The sequence below is a fragment of the Podarcis bocagei genome (assembly GCF_964188305.1).
Source record: "Podarcis bocagei genome assembly, chromosome: 15".
Lineage (NCBI taxonomy): Eukaryota > Metazoa > Chordata > Lepidosauria > Squamata > Lacertidae > Podarcis > Podarcis bocagei.
The window spans coordinates 39,148,799-39,172,890 of record NC_138141.1 but is presented as its reverse complement, the minus strand read 5'-3'; the positions used below and the strand labels follow the sequence as shown (position 1 = coordinate 39,172,890).

The window sequence follows — 24,092 nt, the reverse complement described above, 5'->3', positions numbered from 1 at the left end:
TGGATAGGATTCCACTGTGTGAAAGGACAAACTGAAGTTTTGTTTGCATCCTTTTGTGTGTGTGTGGGGGGGGTGTTCTTTCTCCCTTGCAGAATGTAATTATGGCATATAATATGGACAAAACTGATGGTTCTAAATGGGCAGAGTGATACCACGGAGACCTCTCCTTCCCCTGTCCAAATCTCGACTGAGTAGGTGACCTTCAGACAGTTGGAGTCTCTTGGGGATGAAGTACAGCAAGCCTCTTACAATAACTTGTAATTGCAGATGAATTGCCAGAACACAGCAATAATAGTAACAATAATTCTTCACCACAGGTCAGTATGTTATGTTATGTTTTGTTTGTTTGTTGTTTTTGCAGCTTGTATCCTGAAGTCTTTGTGTAAGCAACATGGTTTAAAGCATACTGGAGGTGGGAGGGAATTGGGAACACAAGGAGAGCCCTGCTGGATCAGGCTAAAGGCCCATGTAATCTAGCACTCTGTTCTCCCAGTGACCTACCAGATACCCAAGGGAAACCCATAAGAAGGACATGAGCGTGACAGCGCTTTCCCAACTACAATTTCCAGCTACTGACATACTGCCTCTGATAGTACAGAATCACAGGAAGCTGCCTCATACGGAGTCTGACCCTGGGTCCATTTAGCTCCGCCTTGTCTTCACTGACTGGCATTAGAGCCTTTCCCAGCGCTACCTGGAGATTAAACTTGGAACCTTCTGCAGGCAAAGCAGGTGCACTGCCACTGTGCTTTGGTCCTTCCCCATAAAGATAAAGTAAGATTCCAGTCCTCACAATAAAATATCTGGTGACATGTAAACAGGGGAAGCTGCCTTACACCAAGCCAGACCCCTGGTCCATCTAGCTCAGCATTCTTTGCATGGATTCAGTGAAGTCTTTCCCAGCCCTGCATAGAGGCACGTGGGATTGAATCTGGGATCTTCTGTAAGCCACCCAGGGACCATGCCACTGAGTCATGGACCTCCCCTTTTAGTTATGGCGCACTCCCTAAAAGTTCCGCAATGGGGTAGGACATGGTCATTGTGAGCATTAGTAGCCACTGAGAGCTTTCTCCATGAATTTGTCCTCCGTGCCACATAAAGGCTGGAATTTTTCAAGGGAGGCCAGTCCCGCTTATCTATTGCCACAGCCTGCAGCTTATAATAATAACATCATAATAATAATTTATTATTTATACCCTGCCCATCTGGCTGGGTTTCCCCAGCCACTCTGGGCAGCTTTCAACAGAATATTAAAATACAATAGTCAGCTTAAACAGAGATCGTTATACACCAAGCACACCTAAGCAAATTAAGGCTGTAATGCTATGCATGCTTACCTGGGGTCAGCTCTGTTTGTACACATCTCAGCACCGAGGATTGTGCTTTCAGTTCTGTTAATTTTAAAACAGTGGACTCCTATGTTCTTCAATCCAGCACCATCTTTTTTTCTCCCTCTGCCTCCACTCCCTGCTTTTGTGTTTCTGCTCATCCTGTCTGAAGAAGGGTTTTGTGAAACCCATAAAAGTCTTCCCCCCCCCTCTTCTTTTAGCTCTTCAGTTGGTTCTAATAAATGGTATTGCTTGGCTTTGTATTTTGCAAGGAGGGGGGATTTCACCTAACTGGCCAAATTGCCAACCAAATTGCAGCTGTCTTCTTAAACCTGATCACTAAATGGAAAATGCTTGCCGTGTCTCTGGGGAACGTGTTGGCTCCAGCAAACCTCTGGTGCGAAGGAGCCCCATGGAACCCCATCTCAGTTTGCACAGTGTACCCAGATGGTTGAATTTAGGGAATGTTCCCTGCCCTTATCTCTTTCTTCAGTGTTTGGGCTACTGGGAATGCTGCTAACTAAACACTTGTTCTAAAATTAAAATTGACTTGGAGAAGAAGTCCCAAGGAATTTGACTCGTCCAAGGCTGGAGCTGTCGTCTTGGCTGCCGGTTTTATGATCATGGCTTGGCTTGACACGTTGCCACCTCTCGGGAGAAGCCGCAGCCATTGGGCCTGCCGCCGGAGGGGAGAGAGGCATGATGGTGTTCCGTGTAGCTAGTAATGTGGTCCAATTAACTGGAAAGATTTGAAATGCCTAAGTGAACAGCCAAGCTAAATGAGCTGGCAGGGGTCAGGACTTGCTGCTGATGAGGGCGGGTTGTTGGCTCTTCTGTGGCAACAGAGATGGGGAAAGAGTTGCTTGTTTCTCTCCCCCACCCCCACCCCCTCTTTAATTTTAAAGGCAGCTTCCAGAATTGGAAATAGCTTTTTGGAATCTAAGTTGCTTGTTGGCTGACCTCAATCCCAAAGAACACATCAGTTGGGGTAGTGGCTGCCAGGCAAGCTCAAGTCTCTCATTTCCTCCAGCTGGCTGGGAAGGGGGGCAATCTTTGGGGGTTCACCTTTTGAATACACAATGTGATTTGCAAGTATCTTTTGCATTATGAAGGAAACAGAAGGAAACCATGTGTCTAATCCTCCCTTTCTGTTGGGTGAGTCCTTTGTACTCTGGGCTCTGTCGTCCTTAGTGACCTTACAAGAGCTGGAGTATTTTTTAATTAAAAGGTTGTAAGCAAAACCCCCAAGGGTGACCTATTTACTTATTTATCAAGCATTTACCTTCCAGCTGTTAGCAAAAGGTCACTAGCTTCAGCTGATGCTTTAGGAGTTATGAGTGTGTGTGCTTTTTAAAATTCATTCCCCCCTTTTTTCTTTTTCTTTAGCTTAGATGAAAAAGATGCTCGATCAGTCACTCCACTAACCTTGGGGTGGGTTTTTTTCTTTCTCTTTTTGAATGCATGCAACATTCCTTGCCAATAATGATGTTGACTTTTAGGATGCTGTGCCTGCCTAACATACAGGGACAAAAAAAGAGTGTGTTTCTCATTGGTGTTTGTTTCCGCAAAAACCAAACAACCGGCTAGTGATTATGGCCAATAATGAGATATTGATTATTTTGCAAATGTCACTGCTGGAAGGGCAGCCGTGCTGGCAAGCAACATTGCCGGTTATGCTTCAATCCACTTGGTGGCACTGTAGGGTTTGCCATGACAGTCTGTTAATTTCTGTTTTTATATACAGTACCATGTTTTCAAGGAGCAGTGTCTCCCCTCCCCAATAAATCCACAGGTCTATATTAGATTTATTTAAATTGTTCAATTAACAGTTTTTAAATACCATGAAGCACATCTGTTTTATTGTTTGTTTATATCCTGCCTTTTTAATGAATGTATTTGAGGTGGCTTATATACAATCAAAATACAAGATAGGCGGCCGTATAAGTACAGTGTGTGCGTGCATGTGCATAAAACATTTCCAATATTTATCTAATTTTAAAACATTATAGCCAGAGGTGAAAATGTGAATTCTAACCCTTCTGGCAATTAACAGGAGCGCACAATTTGCACATAGTTCTTTATGAGCAGACACCATTGGAAGGAATCTGCTAGCTGAGGTCCGCACCAAGTTCTCTTGCTTTGGCTGCACAGAGTCCCTGTTTTGTGAATTAAAATTTGATACACATCCCAACAATCTATCTACATTATTGGGGTGCTTCCATGTTTAAATGCACACACAGAAACCATGCTGCCTTGTATAGTTTTGCCCTGAACTGAAGGTCGCAGGGGCAAGAGCATAGGGAGAGCCAGTGCAGTTAGAGTGTTGTACAAGAACCTGGGAGGCCAAGGTTCAAAAACCCCACTTAGGGACCGTGGGTGACCTTGGGCCAGTTAATGGAAGGAGGGGAGAACCGTGTACTCTGCGTTGTGCTCCTTGGAGGAGAGGTAAGATACACATGCATTAAATCATAACAACTTGGAAAATCTTTAAGACTTGGAATGCAAGGTCTGTAGCCGAGTGTTAAGAGTGTCTTCTTTGCAAGTAGAAGGTCTGAGGTTCATTCTCCAGCACCTTTAAGGGGGCTGGGAAAGATGTCCTGTCTGACATCCCAGAGAGCTGCTGCCAGTCAGTGTTGAAAATGTATGCCACATGCAACAGTGGTCTGCCTCTGTAGTGGTCTGCAGCTGTATTCCCTTCTGGGCAACTTTTTAAAGGGGGTTATAGTCTAGTGGTGGGTGGTGCAAGAGACAGCAAGCGGGTGGAGTATAGTTTTGGCCTTTGTCCCATTGGCCAGTTTTCTACACACCTTTCTCTATCCTCCATCTAGACAAGCAAGAGGCATCATCACAGTTCAAAGACACATTTCAGCTGACAAAAACAATCCAAGGAAGTTGCAAAGAGACCCAGCAGAACAGAGGTCAGCAACCTTTTTCAGCAGGGGGCCGGTCTACCATCCCTCAGACCTTGTGGGGGGCCGGACTATATTTTGAAAAAAAAAGAACGAATTCCTAGGCCCCACAAATAACCCAGAGATGCATTTTAAATAAAAGCACACATTCTACTCATGTAAAAACATGCTGATTCCCAGACCGTCTGTGGGCCGGATTGAGAAGGTGATTGGGCCGCATCTGGCCCCCGGCCCTTAGGTTGCCTACCCGTGCAGTAGAAGGTGTGGCTTGGAAAGGGGAGGGTCCTGGAGCCCCAAGGGTCTTGGAGGGCTGCATTTGGGGTCTGAGTTTTCCCACTTCTGTTTAAGCACACATGGTTAGGTGTTGGGATAATTTCTGAGAATACAGTAAATCGTTATTTAGGGCCCAGCCCTGCCCTGCCAGTCACGCACATATGTCACCTCATTCAAAATCCAGTTTTGTGGAAGCCCCTGGAACCATCCTTTTTCAAGCTGAATACTGAGCATGGCAGAGAATGAGCTGATGGGAGTTATTGTGCAAAACCTCTGAAATGCACCCGCTTTGCTAAGGCTTGTTGGTCTAGATCAGGCATGAGTAACATCCGTAGCCCTCCTGATATCGCTGGACTCTCTGTTCTCATCATCCCTGACCATTAGCAATGTTCTCTGTTGTTGAAGGAAGTTGAAGCTCCCATGTGCTGAGATGGCAGTGCGAGAATCAGCTTTCATGATGGTTTGCATTGTCAGTTCTAGCCTGCCGCTACATTGGATAATGAGATCCTTCATCGGGAAACCATTTAAGTAAAAACAACAGGCCCTCCCCTGGGATATGTAATGGGGAGATAGCTTAATATAGTATGTAATAAGAGGGCCTGTCTTAATCTTGCACAAAACAAGGAGCTGAGATCTCATCTCTTTCTGTGTGCGTGTGTCTCAATTCTCTTAAAATTCCCAGTCTAAGACCCATGGCGATGTGGAGGCGGGCAAAACGTCTGTCTTTTTGGGGGGCAAAAGGGAAGCTTTCCATCCAAGACTGCGGCTCTATAGCTAATGAGCAGAGCTGGGCTTTATCTGTCTCTAGGATCCTATACCCTATTAAGAGAGCACCCAGTTGACCTTTGTGGGCTAAATTGCTGGTGACCTCCTTCCTGGAAGCTAACCAAAAGGGATATGGATCACGAGCCCCACATGAAGCTTCTGGCAAGCTTCATCAGAACACATTGTGAGCCAGCCAGTTAACAGTCAGTGGCAAGAGGTCAGCTTCTCGCTTCCACCATATGCCTCGAGGCACAATGGAGCTTTAAAATAACATCCTCTCATTTAAACGCTTCAGAGCAGAAATGAACTCTGTCACCCCCTTCTGCCTCCTCCCCAAATGGCATTCAGATGGGCCTGTGCTTCTCAAAGGTTTCCCAAATTTCTGATAGCTGAGGCACCCTTTGCTCCGCTGAAAAGATGTCCTTTGGAAGCACACTAGGTTCACCCACGTTCCAATAGTGCTTTATAGCCCCGTTACTGATCTGGTTATGCCTCCTAATCAGAAGCCAGAGCAGTGTCTCTATAGGAGGGACAGTAGTTATTAAATTGCATCTAGTGCTAGGATGAAGCAGAATTAAATTGCATCCAGTGGTGAATGCCTCTACAACAAAAGAACGTCTATTCTAAAAACATTCTAAAATCAGCTGTCAATCTCACTGGAAAGAGCCAAGGCCAGAGCAGTATATCATACAGAGATGGAACAGGCAGCCTTCTGAGGGCGAGTGATTCTGTGTTGACTTTGCTTGGGAACAAATGGGTCATTTAATCCTAAACAGTACCATCCACATACAGGAGGAAAAGTATTAGCAGACTTGGGAGAATTCGCAATTTTACGGAAGTATAAAAAAAACACCCTTATTGGGTGGGGGTCTCCCAAGGGAGTGAGGAACCTGGAAAACATTTCAGCTACAACTGAGCATGCTCACTAGCCACAGACTGCTGACTGGCGGCAAGGGAGAGGAGAATGGAATGGAACAGTCAACACTGCAACATTATGTTGTAGGTTGTCATACCTGATACAGAACTAATCCTAGCCTGGAAGAGGCTGATTGGAAGAAACCAAGGGAAGAGCAGTTAATCATACAGAGATGCACTGGCAAACATCCTCTGTGCATTGAAACACAGGGCTTACCATTAGTTGTTAGGAATAGGATTGCTGTTGAAAAGATTCGATGTGAGAAGGAATTTGAGGCTAACAGAGGGGAATATGTTCTGGCAGCTTCTGTTTTATTGCGAAAAGACTTCCGTCTGTGTTCCACAACAGCTTTAAGTGCCGCCAGATATTTGTCTGAGGTAAGATATCTAATAGGTCATTAGGGGATATAGACATTAATTGGAATAATTTACACTTTCCTCTTCTAGGAGACCAGGGCATTTAGTAATACAAGTGTATCTCTGTTTGTGCATGCATGCACACACTTGTAATATGTATTAGAGCTGCAATGTTTAGTCAATTAAAAATCTTGCTCACTTAAAAAAGCTTCCTCCGACTAACCAAGTACCAGGGTTTTGTTCTGTTTCGAATAGTTGCTTTTGTAAGTACTTATAAATCCATAGGTAGCAGACACAAAGGGGCATTTCTACTTCTCTCACAAAGGAGGGAATACCTCTCCTGCGACTGTTCCTGCTGTGGCACTTACCTCCAACATCTTAAAAACAGAGGGATGCTCTCTTTCCGTCATACACACCGCCCATTTCAAGCAACCCCCCTCAATAATATTGGGAACTGTAGTTTGTTAAGTGTGCTGGAAGCTGTAGCTCTGTGAGGTGTAAGCTATAGTTCCCATGATTATTGTGGGCTGGCGGGAAGAAACGTGCTTTAAATGTCTGGTTTGTAGGCAACATTACTCTGAATTAAATGGTAGCTCATTAAAACCAAAGCAATAGAAATGTGAAACATTGAGTGATATTAATTGATTGATTGACAAACATTGCTTCCCTGATGGAGTTTGGTGCCTTGAGAATATTTAACCCAGGGCTTGATTATGGCAGGCCTCTGCATCAGTGCATGCTGAGCTGTATGTTAAACACTGGAATAGTTTCTTGAAAACCAGTCCCTTTTGGTAAAACTTCCTCAGTCGAGATGGCAGGGACAGGAGAGCAAACAAGGAGTGCACCCCCTTGTGCATACTCCTCCTCCCTGCTTTGCACCCACGCTGTGCTGGAACAAGCATGTGTCGATCATTTGGGAGGCAATCCATGGGAGCTTCTCAGCTTGCCTTGTCCTCCCCACCCCCACCCCCCGTGTGCCTCCGCCGCTGAGCATACTGCAAGCTCATTCTGCTGTGCGCTAATGCTATTATCCTCCCGAAATTAAATATCAGGCCCAAACCTATAATGTTTCACAGGGTGGGAATTGGGGTTATATATTCCTGGGTAGAAGCTACCTTCTATTTCAGTCATAGCATTTAATTATGATTGGTATGTTAGTGCCCACCAGAGCATAACAAATTGTCATTATGTTATTCTGCTGAGTCTAATTTAATTGGCAAGTTGTCACAAAAGCAATTATCCGTCATTTATTTTGTTGCCATAACCACATCTTGGAGAGCACCTGCTGTCTGTGATGTGGGGCGGTCAGGCGGGAAAGGATCCCCTAAGTTCCCCCCAGTCCTGGATTCCTTCCACTTTCCCCAGCGCAAGAGGCCTTTCCTTTGTTCCTTTTCGGTTTGGCGTTTAAAAATTTGTGTCCTGGTCTAGAAGATGTCACATCCTTTTGCCTAAAAAGTGCATGGCCTTGAGGGAAAATAGGAAATTGGGGAATGGCCCCACAGTGGGGCAGCCGGGTGTGAGAATCCGCTCGGACAGCATTTGGATTAACCAACCAGCTCCGCTCCTCTTGCTATTCGCTTTACTATTTTATTTATTGACAGTGAATAAGTGAATATATTTTGCCGTTCTACTTGGTGCCCATGGAAGACCACAAATAATACTGCAAGTGACACCAGTTTAAACTGCCGGTGTAAATAAGAGCTCTGAGAATGCAGTGGTCGCAACACTCTCTGTGTGCCTGGACTTTGTCTTCCTATCAGCCAGAGCTTTTCCGAGGGACCAGGGCAGTGCAGAGTGGGTCAGGCAAGATCTATGGAAGTGCTTTTCGTTTGGATCCCACCCAGTGGTAACACCAATCTATCAAAAAAAACAGCAAAACCCTAGGAAAACTAATAGTTTTAAATTTGTTCTTTCACGAATACATTGTGATCTGCAATTGGCTTTGCAACAGGGTGTCAGATCTTGTAAATGGCTTAAAGGTTTTAAGTGGTATATAAATTTTGTTAAATAAATTGATACTTTAAAAAAAAGGTGGAAGCAGAAATACAGTGGTACCTCGGTTTTGAACGTAATCCATTCTGGAAGACCGTTCGAGTTCCAAAATGTTTGAAAACCGAGGCGCAAAAGGTGGCCTGCAAATTTAATGGAGAAAATTGAAAACAACTCAGCGGAAGCCGTTTGACTTCCGAGGCGCATTCGAAAATGGAAGCATTTACTTCTGGGTTTTTGGTGTTCAAAAAAAGAAACGTTTGACTTCTGAGACGTTTGACAACCAAGGTACCACTGCACTGATAGGGCAGGGTTTGCTTGCCTTACTCCATATGTGCTGTTACAAGTACTACATAACACTCATTCCACGTTTGTAATAAGAAACCATTATTTCGGTGTGGCAGCACCTACTCTTTGGAACTCCCTGCCTATTGACACCAGGCAGGTACCTTCACTGTACAGTTTTTGGGATCCACTGAAAAGGTTTTTCAGTAGGAAAGTCTATCTAGACATGCAGAAGCTGAGATCAAAACACACGTCTTTTTAGCCTATTGTCGACTTCAATTATCCTTTGAATGTTTTCAACTCCAACTCCCATCAGCTCCAGCCAACATGGCGAGCGGTCATGCATGATGGGAATTGTAGTCCAGCAAACATCTGAAGGGCCACGGAGGTTCCCCACATTTGATCTAGGCATTTTATGAACATAACACACTTGGTTGCATTACTCATGACACAAAGGGGACTTTCTCGCTGCCCTGTATGTGGAATGCCTCCTTCAGAAAGCCTCTTTTTGATGCTAACACTTATTAAGAAAGCTGAACCTTCCCTTGCCCTTAGATTTTTCTCTCAGAAGTGAACCACCCTTGAGGGGAAAAATTCTGCATCCACAGAGTATGAAGAAATAAGATGGAGAAATGGTTTAGATCCCTTCAACCATGTGTGCCATTTGATGGGAAAAAACCACAAACACCAGAGTACCCTGCCTCACTCCATGCTTTATATTTGAAAGGTATAGAAGACAAGTGAACAAACAAACATGGCTGCTGCCACCATGTCAAGCTCAAATTAAAATGTCTGAGGAAAATTTAACGGCTTTAGACAAATGTTTAAAATTACTGCTGAAGTAGTACTTGAATGGAGTAGACAAGTGAACAAACAAACATGGCTGCCACTGTCATGTCAAGCTCAGATTAAAATGTCTGAGGAAAATATAACGGCTTTTGTAGAATGTTTAAATTACCGCTAAAGTAACTTAAAAGGTTTTGGGGAGGGAGGGAACTGGTGGCTGCAGTTGGGGGGAAGATGTCACCTCATACACAGAGTTCCCTTTTGCTCTGGACCTTTTTCCGTGCGCAAAAAAAGATGGTTGCGTTGAGCCGGCAGAATATGTTTCGTGCGAGCGAGAAGAGAAAGGGGGATCTCAGCCCTGATTGTAATGGCTTGGTAGGAAATTAAAGCTGATCTCCTGGCTCTTCAGAAGAGCTCGCATCTTCCTGATGGGCTCTGATTCCACATTACTGAAAGGGCTTGATTATTATTCCGTGCAAATGAGAAGTAATTCCACCGAAGCCAGAATGGCTGCTTTTCCTGTGGACTTTGCTCCTAGCATAGTTAAATAAATGCTTGGTGGTGCCTCCTTCCAGTCTACATTGCAAATTATTGAGGCCTTAATTGCATCTTCCCCCCTCCAAATTTGGGCAAATTAGCCTGTGTTTGTGTGGCTCCAACGTTTAGCTTGAAATTGTTGGTATGGATTGTGCCATAATGTCTGGAAGCACATTACTAGGTTTTGGTAATCCGTGCTCTAGTAGCCTCCCAGTTGGATTACTGCAATGTGTTGCACTTGGGGCTGCCTTTGAAGATAGTCTAGAGTTCAACTGGTGCAGAATATGGCTGCCATGATTTTAACAGGGACCACAGGCATCATGAACACATTAATGTGTCCTTTCTGGCTTTCTGATTGTTTCCAGGCTCAATTCAAAGACTTGGTTTTGACCTATAAACTCTGCAGAGATTGAGACCTTGATACCTGGCGGACCACTTCCTGCCCTTGTCCTAAAATAATAAACAGAGGTCCTTCTCCAAGAATCAGGTCAGCCTGAGATATGGAGGGTGCCATACAGGAGGAAAGCTTGGCTGTCCATAGAGGGGTTTGCTTGGTGTTCACCCGGCTGTATTTTCTGTGCCAGGCAAAGACTTTTATTCTCCCAGGTCTTTTAACATAATCTTAAATATCTATTTTGCCATCCGTAGAACTTTTAAAGAATGTGTAGGTTAGCATTACCGTATTTCAAAAAGTGTAAATCTGGACAGAAAAGTCATTGGGGTTTTTTTATAATCTCTCAAAAAATTGAAGATTTCCAGCTATTTTAAAGAGAAATCATCAAAAATGACACTGCCAACATGGGTTGCCATACGTCCAGATTTTCCTGGACGTTTAAGCAATTTCTGCCTGGACACTGTTTGTGACAGCCAATTGCTGGCTATGTTCAGGAAATTTTGGACGTATGGTAATCCTAGTGTAGGTGATTTTTTGAACTATTTAATTTATTTTGTCTTTGTGGTTGAAGGTGGTGGGCTGTTTTAGTTTTTGTGGTATTCTTTTAGCTATTTCAAAGTGTAAAGTCATCTGCTATTACTTCTTATTGGGGTTTTAAGGGAGTTTTAAAAAAGAATTTCCATGTTGATTTTTTCTGTATTTATCTACTATATATTGTGGAAAGTGGTTGGTCTGTCTGTCTGTCCGTCCATCTATCTGTTCTCTATATGTTTGGCCTCCTCTTGAGACACCATGGTGATGAGGGTTTCTGAGGTGGGGGCAGGGGTCGTCATTGACATTTGGATACTAGCTGCCATTTTGAACCAACATGGCGGACCAAAATGTGACTTTGGCTTGACTTCGCCAAACTCAAAAATTACACTATCCATTTAAAAATCACATTTCTTTGGGTTTTTACAAATTCCTGGGCACTCCCCACTAGTTATAATCTGCAGGTCACCTAGGGGTCCCCTCCCCATAAATAAAATATGTTTTAGGCACATAAATAAGTCCAGATGGCACTGGACTTATTTATATCTAGGTGCAGTCATGAGTTCACTGTGTCCTGTTATTGTGAGAGTCAATTAAGTTTTTGTCCATCTTCCTTTGTCCTCTAAGCCTTTCATGATAGCATTCCATTTTATAATTATTATTCCTTTCTCCCCACCACCTTTAGTCTCATTATGATGCAGATAGGAGGTGATTATGTTTTAAGAACATAAGAAGAGCCTGCTGTTTCAGGCCAGTGCTCATCTAGTCCAGCATCCTCACAGTGACCAGCCCAATGCCGATGGGAAGCCTAAAAGCAGGACCTGAACACAACGGCACTCTTCTCATGTGCAATTCTGAGCATTCTGCCTCCGACAGTTGCAGGTAGAGCATTGCCACCATGACTAGTAAGTAGCCTTTGGGTTGTATTCAGCCAAGTGAGAGCCAGTGTGGTGTAGTGGTTAAGAGCGGTAGTCTTGTAATCTGGTGAACCGGTTTCGCTTCCCCGCTCCTCCACATGCAGCTGCTGGGTGACCTTGGGCCAGTCACACTTCTTTGAAGTCTCTCAGCCCCACTCACCTCACAGAGTGTTTGTTGTGGGGGAGGAAGGGAAAGGAGAATGTTAACCGCTTTGAGACTCCTTAAAGGGAGTGAAAGGCGGGATATCAAATCCAAACTCCTCCTCCTCCTCCTCTTCTTCTTCTTCTTCTTCTTCTTCTTCTTCTTCTTCTTCTTCTTCTTCCTAGACCCATTGGAATGAGCAGACTGGTTAGTCATGCACATTCGTTTCAATGGGGCTGCTCTAAGTAGGATTAAGATTAGCCCAGCCCATCATTAGCTTTATCTTCCTTTGTTTTGCCTGGTCTTCTCTTTAAGCCAAGTTGATGGCCATCACTATTTCTTGTGGGAGCAAGTTTCAGAGTTTAGCAATGTGCCAGGCAAAGTAATGCGGATTCGGGTGGCGCTGTGGGTTAAAGCACAGAGCCTAGGACTTGCCGATCAGAAGGTCGGCGGTTCGAATCCCCATGACGGGGTGAGCTCCCGCTGCTCAGTCCCTGCTCCTGCCAACCTAGCAGTTCGAAAGCACGTCAAAGTGCAAGTAGATAAATAGGTACTGCTCCGGCGGGAAGGTAAGCGGTGTTTCTGTGTGCTGCTCTGGTTCACCAGAAGCGGCTTAGTCATGCTGGCCACATGACCCGGAGGCTGTACACCGGCTCCCTCGGCCAATAAAGCAAGATGAGCGCTGCAACCCCAGAGTCGGCCACGACTGGACCTAATGGTCAGGGGTCCCTTTACCCGTTACCTTTTTAGGCAAAGTAATACTTTCTTTTGCTTGGCCTGAATCTTCCAGCATTCAGTTGCATTGGATGACTCCGAGTTCTAGTGTTAAGAGAGAGGGAGAAAACCCCTTTTCTATGTGTTTTCTCTATGACTTTTCATTGCAAAACACACCATCATCTCCTTTTTTGGTGCAGGAGAGATATCTTGCATCTGCTGCCAGTTTCATTGAAACTTCATGTCTCCCTCTGTCTCCCTGGAGTTCTAGAAAAAGAAATGCCAGTTATTCTATATTATTTTTGTTTTGAAAGCTAAAGAGGTAAGCTGCTTTGATAGCTGAACAAGGGGCTTGCCTCTTCAGCTTCCTGAAATGCTAACATTGCTTCAAAATGTGATGGGAATTCTGGAGGTTTAGAACAAATGAATAAATTGTTTCCTTGCATTGACTATCTTTGTTTTGCTTTTTGCTAACATTGTAGAGATATTTTCAGTACACACGGGTGGATCTTGCCTGTATATTCCTCTTCCCATTTGGATTACAGCTTGTGTTCTTGTTCCCAAACCTTTCAATATCCTAGCTCCTCTTTGCATTACAAAGAATTCTAATAAATTCAGTGCAAAGATGTTCAGAACAACACACCCTTCTAACCTCCCTCCCCTTAAAAAATAAATTCTGATAAGTAGTGGTTGGCTATATGTATTTGTGCCAGAGAGAGGGGCGGGGAAGAGGGTAAAAATTTCCTAGCCTTCTTTTTTCTCTCATTACTTCAGATTTGATTATTTTCTAAAGCAAGGAAATAGCCTAAGACCACGATTTATTCATCAGACACGCGTTGGGGTGATGTAATTCTGAATTGCAAGCGAGGCAGGGGCACCAGATCAGTATAATTCATTCCTCTCTTTCAGACACCAGCCCTCCTGCTGTAAAATCTGCACAGCGCTCTCCCTGCAGAGAAGCTTAATTGTTTCACCTGAGGGGGGGCGGTGGCTTTCCTGTCCCTTTTTATGCAGGAGCGCTCACTTTCAGAGGAGCATCTGCTCCTGTGAATGTGTTTATTATCCCAAAACCTTCTCCTCTGGTTTGCATCGCAGCTTAAAAATGTTAAGAAGTTTGCTGCTGCTAGCCTCAGTCAATAGCTCACAAGTAATATTCAGATAAACCAGCCTCTCTGGATGCAATTCTTATGCTGCACAGATTATGATAGTCTGTGCTCGCAATAGTATCAGGGTGGTTATATGCGACCCTGCGTGTTGTTTGCGCCAACAAAAGTTCTGATACAGACACAACAGACTTGTTTCCAGTCAGTGCACGTCCTGTAGCTTCCTTCTGAAACCCTGTAACTTTTCGTGCCCCAAATGTTCCAGGTTATTTTTTTGTCTCACGCTGTTGTGCTGTAGTGCACGAGTGCCCTTCCAGCCAGCAATAATGCAGTTACATTGGGGAAACATCGTTTGACGCAACCATGTGTAACCACTTTGTAAACAAATCACAGTGAATGCTCATTAAACAGCTGATGTCATCTAACCTCCCTACACACTTTCTGCAAATAAATCAGGATGAATGCTTCATAAATGGGTCTTCTGGAAGCAACCAGAATGTCATTTCTGGCTGAGGAGTGTACTGGGACTACATGTCCCAGCATCCCTGGCGAGGAATCAGGACCAGGTCCAGGGGGTGGGTTTCCTCTGATACTGTGCTGGGCTGACATGGCAGTGAATGCAGTGGACAGCAGCAACTATTGGGTGACAGAGGGCCAGCGTTCAAATTTTCCACAATGTCCCAGAGTAAGGCTACTTCAGGGGCATTGTGGGAAAATTAAAATGGCATCTAGAACCAGTTACCGGCTGCTGTTCAGAGCACTGGACTGCAGAGAAAAAATAAAAGGGGCCCCCAGGGTCTTAGCAGCTGCCTAAGGATGTCAGGGACGCAGGTGGCGCTGTGGGTTAAACCACAGAGCCTAGGACTTGCCGATCAGAAGGTCGGCTGTTCGAATCCCCATGATGGGGTGAGCTCCCGTTGCTCGGTCCCTGCTCCTGCCAACCTAGCAGTTCGAAAGCACATCAAAGTGCAAGTAGATCCCGCTCCAGCGGGAAGGTAAACGGCGTTTCGGTGCGCTGCTCTGATTTGCCAGAAGCGGCTTAGTCATGCTGGCCACATGACCCGGAAGCTGTACGCCGGCTCCCTTGGCCAATAAAGCGAGATGAGCACCGCAACCCCAGAGTCAGTAACGACTGGATCTAATGGTCAGGGGTCCCTTTACCTTTTAAGGATGTCAGAGGCTCACAGGAAGGTGATGCTATTTGCATCATTTCCCACCAGTAAAGGTAAAGGGACCCCTGACAATTAAGTCCAGTCGCAGACGGCTCTGGGGTTGTGGAGCTCATCTCGCTCATTTCCACCAGTAGAGGTGGCTAAAGATTAGGATAACAGATAGAAGGTGTGGCAGACTTACCTGAGTAAAGAGTAGGAATGAAGGAGAAATTCAGGGCTTGTCCACACATGGGTCTGATTGGTTTTCCTCTTGATCCACACTTTCTAGGCATGGGCCTTATCAGTCTTCTCCTTGCCACGCTCTTTTCCCAGGGAGATCCCACTCTTTTGTGCTAAATCGGAGCAAACATAAATCTGGAGAAACCCTGAATTGCTGTTTGCTCCAGTTGAGTGCTAAAGAGTGGGTTTTCCATGGAGGGAAGCAGCAGGGCAAGAGGAAATGCAGATAAGCCCTCCATTGGCATTTTAATGTGAACCTAATTCACACTTACTGGACCAAAACATGTACTGAAACACACCTGTCTTTCAAAATCCATAGTTCTCTGAATTTTGTGATGTAGTTCACTAAGCAAAACTTGATTGCAGCTGCATTAAAAAAAATTGTGAACATTAGGAGAAAGTGTGCAAAAAGGGTAATCATTAGAGAAAATAGCATACAAAAAAAATTAGGGGGAATTGCTTGCAAAAATGTCTGTTGGGAGAAATGCTGATAATATTTAATGAGGACTTTTTTCCTTTCTTTTTCTTTTAAATGCAAACTGATGCAGAAATTTAGCAAACTGAATTCAAGAATGGAAAAATGAGAAACGGAAAGAGCTACTCTCAGCCCCCCCTCCCAAGACCTGGCTCACAGAGCTTGCAAAGGTTGGTCCCCTTTCTTGGACATATGCTTCCTCCTGTTTCTAAGTATGTTGGGCCTTGGCAAGAAATGGCTTCTCTTTGAAATGGCTCTGCTATTTTTAACATAGTTATTCATCCCCATCAGCATTTTGGATGGAAGGAGACTGAACAATAGCAGCCGCCACAAATATAAGATAGGGTGTGGAGGGTGAAATCCAGGAGTGGGAGGCAGGCAGGCAGGTTGATCATGGAGAAGAGCTTTACCCATTTCCTGTAATTTGTCTTGACAGGTCAATTCTATTGTTGCTGAGCGGGGGAAAATGTGATTATGAGAGACGCGTTTGCTGCTGTTGTGATTCCCACCCCCCCCGACCCCCTGATTAGGCTTCTGTTTAATGTGGCAAATAAATAAATAAATGAAGTGTAGAACATATCTATTCCCAAGAGCCCAGCTCCTTGGGAATCCTGCCCTAACCAGGAAAATGCTATTAAAAAATTCCTTCCAGTAGCACCTTAAAAGGTAAAGGGACCCCTGACCATTAGGTCCAGTCGTGGCCGACTCTGGGGTTGCGGTGCTCATCTCGCTTTATTGGCCGAGGGAGCCGGCGTACAGCTTCCGGGTCATGTGGCCAGCATGACTAAGCCACTTCTGGCGAACCAGAGCAGCACACAGAAACTCCGTTTACCTTCCCGCTGGAGCGGTACCTATTGATCTACTTGCACTTTGATGTGCTTTCGAACTGCTAGGTTGGTAGGAGCAGGGACCGAGCAACGGGAGCTCACCCCGTCACGGGGATTCGAACCGCCGACCTTCTGATCGGCAAGTCCTAGGCTCTGTGGTTTAACCCACAGCGCCACCTGCATCCCTTAGTAGCACCTTAGAGACCAGCTAAGTTTGTTATTGGTATGAGCTTTCGTGTGCATGCACACTTCTTCAGATACACTGAAACAGAAGTCACCAGACCCTTATATATAGTGAGAGGGTGGGGAGGGGTATTACTCAGAAGGGCGGTAGGAATGGGTGATTGCTGTCAATATCCTGGATCAGCCAGGCTGCAGAGCATGATGATCAGATTCCTTCTCATGTTACATCTGGACACATCCACACAATATATCTAGCGCCCACGGATTATGCCGAAGAATCCTACGAGTGTAGTTTAAGGGCACTGGGAATTACAGCAAGCTCTGAAGGGTAAACTGCAGTTCCCAGGGGTCTTTGGGGGAATCAAAATATGTTAAATGTGCTTTCAGCTTATGGGTGTGATGTGACCTGTAATAATTACTTTGCTTCAGTAGTGGTCATAGTCACAATCTAGGGAGTTACAGAGTGGGAAGATGATGGATTCTAAGCCATGATTCTAAGTTACTGTCCACTAGAGCTATGTTCCACCTGTATGGTCAGAGGCATTATGTCTCTGAATCCCAGTTGCCAGGATTCACAGGAGGAGAGGTTGCTGCTGCACTCATGTCCAGCTTGTAGGCTTCCCATAGGCATCTGGTCATCCGCTGTGAGAACAGGATCCTGGGTAGGAAGAGTCATTGGCCTGATCCAGCAGGCTTGTCTTACATTCTTATGACTGTGATAGGGAACTCTGTATAGTTCCAGGGTGTCATGGGCCAGGAGTTGGCTTCACCTGCTGAGCAGCAGCCTGAAGGGGCAGAAGGTGAAGTGACTCCAGCTGCAGCTGATTAGCCTTCTTGCTCCTGATGAGAACCAGCTGGCTCCAGCTTTCTTAATCAGGGTTTCCAGCCTCAGTCAGTTGCTGGGAACAACCAGGGCCTTGCAGAGCCAGGCAGAGGCCCTGGCCAGGAAGATAATGTGCCCCCCCCATTTTCTTTATCCTGGGGATAACTGAATTCTTCTAAATAAGTAAGTATATAAACAATTTTCACAAAAGTTATGCTGACAAATAATTTTATTTCAAGGCTTGAACTGTATCTGCATATAAAGACAAAATGGAAAATATAGATAAATATTCTGACTGAGGCCCCCTTTGGAATTGGAGGCCCGGGCCAAGTGGCCCACATGGCCCCCCCTCTGTCTGGGCCTGGAAACAACATTTGTCATTCCTGGCCAGACCTTGCTGCTTCTTGTGACCTTGGAGCCTCAGCTTTCTTGACCCCCAGATCATCTGACTATTGATCATTCCTGACCTTAGGACTGGACTGAACCTTGTATATGGACTCTGCCTATAGGCAAGTATCTCCCCCTGAGACTCAGCCAGTTGGCTGGCTTCTCCCTCCACTGAGCTACCCAGTTGTTGGGCTTTTCCAGATGACGCGTTAGTTGCACATTCATTCTGAGAGCCAGTGTGGTGTAGTGGTTAGGAGCGGTAGTCTTGTAATCTGTGGAACCGGGTTTGCATCTCCGCTCCTCCACATGCAGCTGCTGGGTGACCTTGGGCTAGTCACACTTTTCTGAAGTCTCTCAGCCCCGCTCACCTCACAGAGTGTTTGTTGTGGGGGGGGGGGGGAAGGGAAAGGAGAATGTTAGCCGCTTTGAGACTCCTTCGGGTAGTGATAAAGCGGGATATCAAATCCAAACTCCTCCTCTTCTTCTCTTCTTCTGATATGCTTGTGCAGAGGTTATACGACAAGGAACGTACATCCTGATTTCAATCTGATTTGCTTGCATGGTGGTTGTATGCATCTTCCAGTTGATCAGCTGTTTATGTCAAGGGAAAATGGCTAGGCCTAGACTTTGGTCAAGGAAACTGCTTATATGATAGGGGATGGGAGGGGTGATGAAGAAAATGGGAAGGCTCCGAGAACATACCGTCTGTTCTGTAACCACAAGGATATTATTTAAGTTGATGAACGTGTTTTGAGCTTGTGTTGAAAACACATTGTACAATGAGATAAAGAAGTATGCTAGTATGGGGTGGTTGTTCTTCTACATTAGGTTGGTATTCTCTGCTTAGGGTATAGAAGCTTGCAACACTTGTTTGTTGGGTCGTTTCTCCCTGCCCACTTGTAATAAAGGAACACCAGGTCATGTTCTAATCAAAGCATAATACATGGTTCTTTTCCACAACATTTATCACAGTTTTTAGTGCATTTCCCTGTCACCTTCCTAACTGCAACAAGTCTGCTCCCCCCCAAAGTGGATTTGTTTCAATGGAGCCCTTTAATATACTTTAATTGCACAAACCTACATTTGCAGTATACGGTTGAACCCGTCCCTCACAATACTGAGGGTGCTTCCTGACTGTCACTATTTTTGGATGGGATTCAGTCACATATTGACAAATTCAGCTTGTCAAGTTGATTGGGAGGTCTTGCACAACCAATCTGTTCCCCGCTACCCAAAAGATCTGACATTTTGCAGTAAGTAGAGTGATAGCAAAATGCACTGGAATGTGTGAGATACTGCTAGCTTGGTGCAGCGTCATATAACTTCCCTGCAGACTTTGTGCAAACTAATCAGGATAAATGCTCAATAAGTAGCTTGTCTAAAAGCAACTCGCATAGACACTGCCTACCAGAAATGTTTTACTTTGTGCTAAAACACTGACCCCCCCATTTAAGCACAGTTCTGCAAATATTTTAGAAAATCTGGGTGCAATATCTTAAGAGATTGAAAATGTATAGTGAACAAACAACTTTCCAAAACATATAGCAGATTAATTCAGATTTGAGTGCACAAAGCTTAGTATCTGGTTAGACTATCTCTGGTCTTTATTGAGCATTCATTCTGATTTGTTTATGGGGCAATTATACAACTATGAACATCCAGCCTGATTTGCTTTCCACTTCCTCCTGTTATTCATCCACCCAGCCATATTTTTCAATGGATTTTCAACGCTTTCCCCCATCACTTTCCCAAATGCAAATAGTCTGTTTTGTAAATAAAGTGGATTGGGTTTGCTAGGATAACCCAGCACTTTAACCCACTTCAAACGAGCAAACATAAATTACCAGTGCAGGCTTGAATCCCTCTTGCAAATATTGAAAACAAGGCAGCACCTCCCCTGCTTAAAATGTGAGTGAATGAAGCGTAGCAATTCCACACCCAAATGCCTAGCGTGGAAGTACAAGTGTTGAAGTAGGAAGTTGGAAATGCAACAGTTTGGCAGTGATCTCAGTTGGGCTCTCCATGAAAACTCTGGGAACAAGTGCTCTCTGAGCTGCAGGAAATGTCCAGTGTGGAAGGAGTACAGACAAAGAAGAAGAAAGAAACCACCTTCCTTAGCAGCAAAGGAAAGCTGGAAACTAGCTAGCACAGGACATTCTCTCTCTCTCTGGCCTTTTTGGATAAGGACTGCTGGTGTCCTGGGCTAAAGTTCAGCAAGGATGGCATGAGCTAATGTTGTGGAAACCAGGGCTCTTGCTTGACAATGGATTCTTTATCTGTTTCTCGGTTTGCATCATCACTCGGATGAGTCAACCTCTAGTCATCTAGGGTTTTCGGGAAACCGAACACTTTTTGTGATGGGAGATGCTGGAATAGAAGCAAGTTGATCTGGAGGTTTTGAATCCTGTAATTTAATCACTGGGGATATACAATAAAGTTGGCATATTTTGAAGAAAATAAACAAGTAAAACAAAAAAGATGAGGAGAATTAGTTAAACGATTATACCCTTCTTTTCACATGTGCCTCAAACTGGCTTACAAAAAGAAAGCATACTCTGTACAAAATTGAAAACATAGTTGAAAGCCTCAGAAAATAAAAACATTAGAACAGTGTGCATCCTGGAACAAATCTGGTTTGACCTGACATCTTACATTTTGCAGGGACAGTGTCTGCCAGGTTTCTACTGGGAGGAAGTTCCAGACAATGGAACTTTTTGTTGACGTGAGTCATGCTTCTAGATCATGGGGGAACCATATAGTTGACTTGCTATCCCAAAGCAAATAGAGTGTGTGTAAACAGGTCTCTTGAAAAAAGAACTTTGAGGAAAGGGGGAGCCGAAAGCTGAGAGCTCGTAGTACAAATCTGAAACAAAAAAGTACTTCTGGCTGCAGAGCAATTATTAATATAGCTGGGGGAGATAATGGGTGCTTTAATGAAAACCAAAATTTGCATGTAATATCCTTGTGATTTTCTTGGAGACACGAAGGGTCACCCACTGTTCTAAAGCAATTTTTCATCCTAAAAATCCTTTTGCATAAAAGTAGGTGCTACGAGAAACAGAGATGCCGCTCCTGCATTGGATTCTGTCTAGGGTAGTATCAGTGCAGCTCACAAACCTACCTACTTGGAAGCAGAATCAGGACTCCCTTCCAGAGGGGTTGCTAGTAGGGGCTGTGATAGAAAACATCTGGAGTTAGGTGCAGCTTTGGGGAATGACCTGGAAAATGTCTCAGATACCTTTTCAGAAGGAGCTCTGGAGAGCAGTAGTACCAGAGGGGCAAGCTGGAGTCTCTATTAAGCCAGAGACAGATGGAGAACCTCTGGAGAAGGGAACATGGGTGCACAGTGATCCTGAATTCCTTAAGGGAGTGAGTACATATAGGGAAGCAGACCTTGTTCAGTGAACCCCTTTACCTCAATGTTTGCTTACATGGAAATGCGGGAAAGTCCTGGAAGGGAATTGCAAGAGGGCTTTCCCCATATTCAAGCCTGTCCCAGAAAAAGGCTGAGTCAGAGTTGCCAGGAAAAAGACAGCCTTGCTTGAAGTAAAGTTAAGACTGCACTTATTGTTTGCAGGAGAATGACATCACTGAGTGAGATCATTGGCATGGACCGGGTTATTCACAGTGTGCTGTAACACCTAATGTAATGCCTAATAAAAGCTGTTGAGTTGAGCATTCCTTATGATTGTTCATTTGTATAAAAGAAAAGGAAAGCAAGGCCCTTTGATGTGCCCCTGCCCATGGATACCCAACACAAAGGAGGATGTGGAAGTGAGATGGGATCTCTATGCTAGTAACCTTCAAAGCTTCCTCTTAACATGATGTCAAACCAACATTTTTTCCTTAGTGGGATGGATCAGGGAAAGGTGCATGGCTCAGTAGTGGAGAGCATTGCTTTGCATGCAAAAAGTTATGGCTTCGTTCCTTGGCATTTCCAGATAGAGCCTAAGGAATACTCCCACCTGAAATCCCAGAGAGCCTATGACAGGTCATTGTGTGGATTGGGGATTCCAAGCTGTTATTGGGTCAGAGGCACCACCAAAATACCAATGTCCAAGAAGGAAAAATCCAACGCTTGGAACGCCACTTTTCCCCAACAGGCAAAACCACAAATGAAACATGCATTAAAAGAGAAGGAGACAGCATCCCCTCAAAGAACAGGCAGACCCTCCACACAAGCAACCAAGCTCCCCTCATTTTATACACAAACAATTTTTCAGAAATCGGGAAGAGTAGGAGACCTTGGTAGGTGCCAAGCATGTATCTGAGGGTACTGTGGGGCCTGTGGTTGCCACATTGGGAACCCTTGATATTGAGCTAGATGAAACAATGCTCTAACTAGGGAGGGGCTGTGATTCAGTGGTAGAGCACATGCAGAGGGTCCTAGGTGCGGGTACACTTAACTTGGGCACCTGGAGAACAACAGTCAGTGTGGATAATACGAAGCAAAATGAACTAGGGCAGCCTTCCTTGGGTATTTACCATTCTCATTCTTTGTGGGAGTTCATGGAGAACCCAAGCTGGTTTTCTGCTTAGTCCTCACATTTGACACCATATGCTACCTAAAAGCTGCAGCACTGCTGCCTTCTGCCATATCTCTTCTCAGATCCTTATATCCGTCAGCCTTTCCTTTTGCTTCCACCTTCCTCAGCTACCTAAAGATCTCCTTGACCTCAAACAACTTTGCCCTGCACCACCACATTGCCATTAGGAATGGGTGGCTCTGTCAATGTTGGTTATCTTTGTTTCTAACTTTTCTAATCTTGCATCCAGTTCTTTGCATTCCTGCAGCATTCTTTTTTAAATCCTCATGAAAATTTCTCAGCATCTTAATGTGAATTTCTCCTAATGAACACATCTGTATGCAGTTTTGCCTAATATATGCATGTGTGCAAAGCAACTTCCCCTTACACTGGATATCTCTGTTATTTTTACCAATACATGCAAACTGATCCACACTTTACCCTAGTATGTGCATTTTTGTACACATTACTTTACTGGATAACTGTGCTGCAAAATTGAAAGATGTGTGAATTTCAAAGGATGGCTGTGTTGGAGTTGGAGCATATTGTTTCGGAAAGTGTGAATGTGGGAGCTTCTCCTTTCAATGTAAACTGAATTGAATCTCTCCCCCATCCTGAAGTGCCTCTTACAGCACCTTTAGGGTATCACTTTTCTCTTTCTTCAAATCCCTCCTCATGGCGACCCAGCTTTTCTGTGAAGCCTTTGCATAGCCAAAGATCCCATGGAGACACCCTCATTTTCAGCAAACGGAAAATCTATACAACTGGCTATCAACAGACCGTCTATGGCAGGGGCGGCCAACATGGTGCTCTCCAGATATTGTTGGAGTCCCAACTATCATCACCCCCAGCCAGTATGGTGAATGACTGGTGGTAAAAGTTTTACTGGTGGTAAAAGTTTAACTTATGGAAGTGGTATTATATGCTACAAAACACTGACGTTTCTACGTGGTATATGATAAAATCACATAAATGTACAGTGGATAAAATCAATTAAAATAAGCTGAAAAATCAGAAAGCTTGCTTAAAATGCCTGCTGAAATAGAAATGTCAAGTGCCTGATGTTCAAGGGGGAGAGGGCCTTTCTGATCTCCTCCACAATACTGAACACACAGCTCCTGGTGGATGCAAGCTGTGCGTCTGAACCATGGGGGAATCGCTAACAGTGATTCCCTGAAAATCTCAGTGATTGGGCAGAGCTATAAGGAATTGGGGGGACCTTAAGGTATTCTGCACTTAAGTTGTTAAGGGCCTTCTAAATCAACACAAAAACTTTGAATTTGGCCTAACAACATACAGGCAGCGAGTGCAAACTTCTGACCACTGGAGTATATGTGTTGGTGGTAGTCTGTCCCCACCAATAGTTCAGCTGCAGCATGTTGTACCAGCCAGAGCTTCTGTACCAGGCCCAAGGGTAGTTCCTCACAGATCTCATTGCAATACAAGCAATCCTCATTTTGTGTGGGGGTTACTTGTGTGTCAGCGGAGCCCACATAAAGCATTCGACCCCACTCCCATTCCATCCTTTTAGGGAT

The 24,092-nt window shown here is 44.6% G+C and overlaps 2 long non-coding RNA genes across 2 annotated transcripts; both read left to right on the top strand.

Annotated features, from left to right (window-relative positions):
* Positions 1-8,838: 8,838 nt before the first annotated feature.
* On the top strand, positions 8,839-14,895 carry LOC308574910. Its single transcript, XR_014002618.1, has 3 exons — positions 8,839-10,631; positions 11,755-11,974; positions 13,043-14,895. It is a non-coding gene; the product is annotated as an uncharacterized lncRNA (long non-coding RNA).
* A 91-nt stretch (positions 14,896-14,986) lies between these two features.
* Positions 14,987-21,706, top strand: LOC308574932. Its single transcript, XR_014002644.1, has 2 exons — positions 14,987-15,981; positions 18,117-21,706. It is a non-coding gene; the product is annotated as an uncharacterized lncRNA (long non-coding RNA).
* The last annotated feature ends 2,386 nt before the right edge of the window (positions 21,707-24,092 follow it).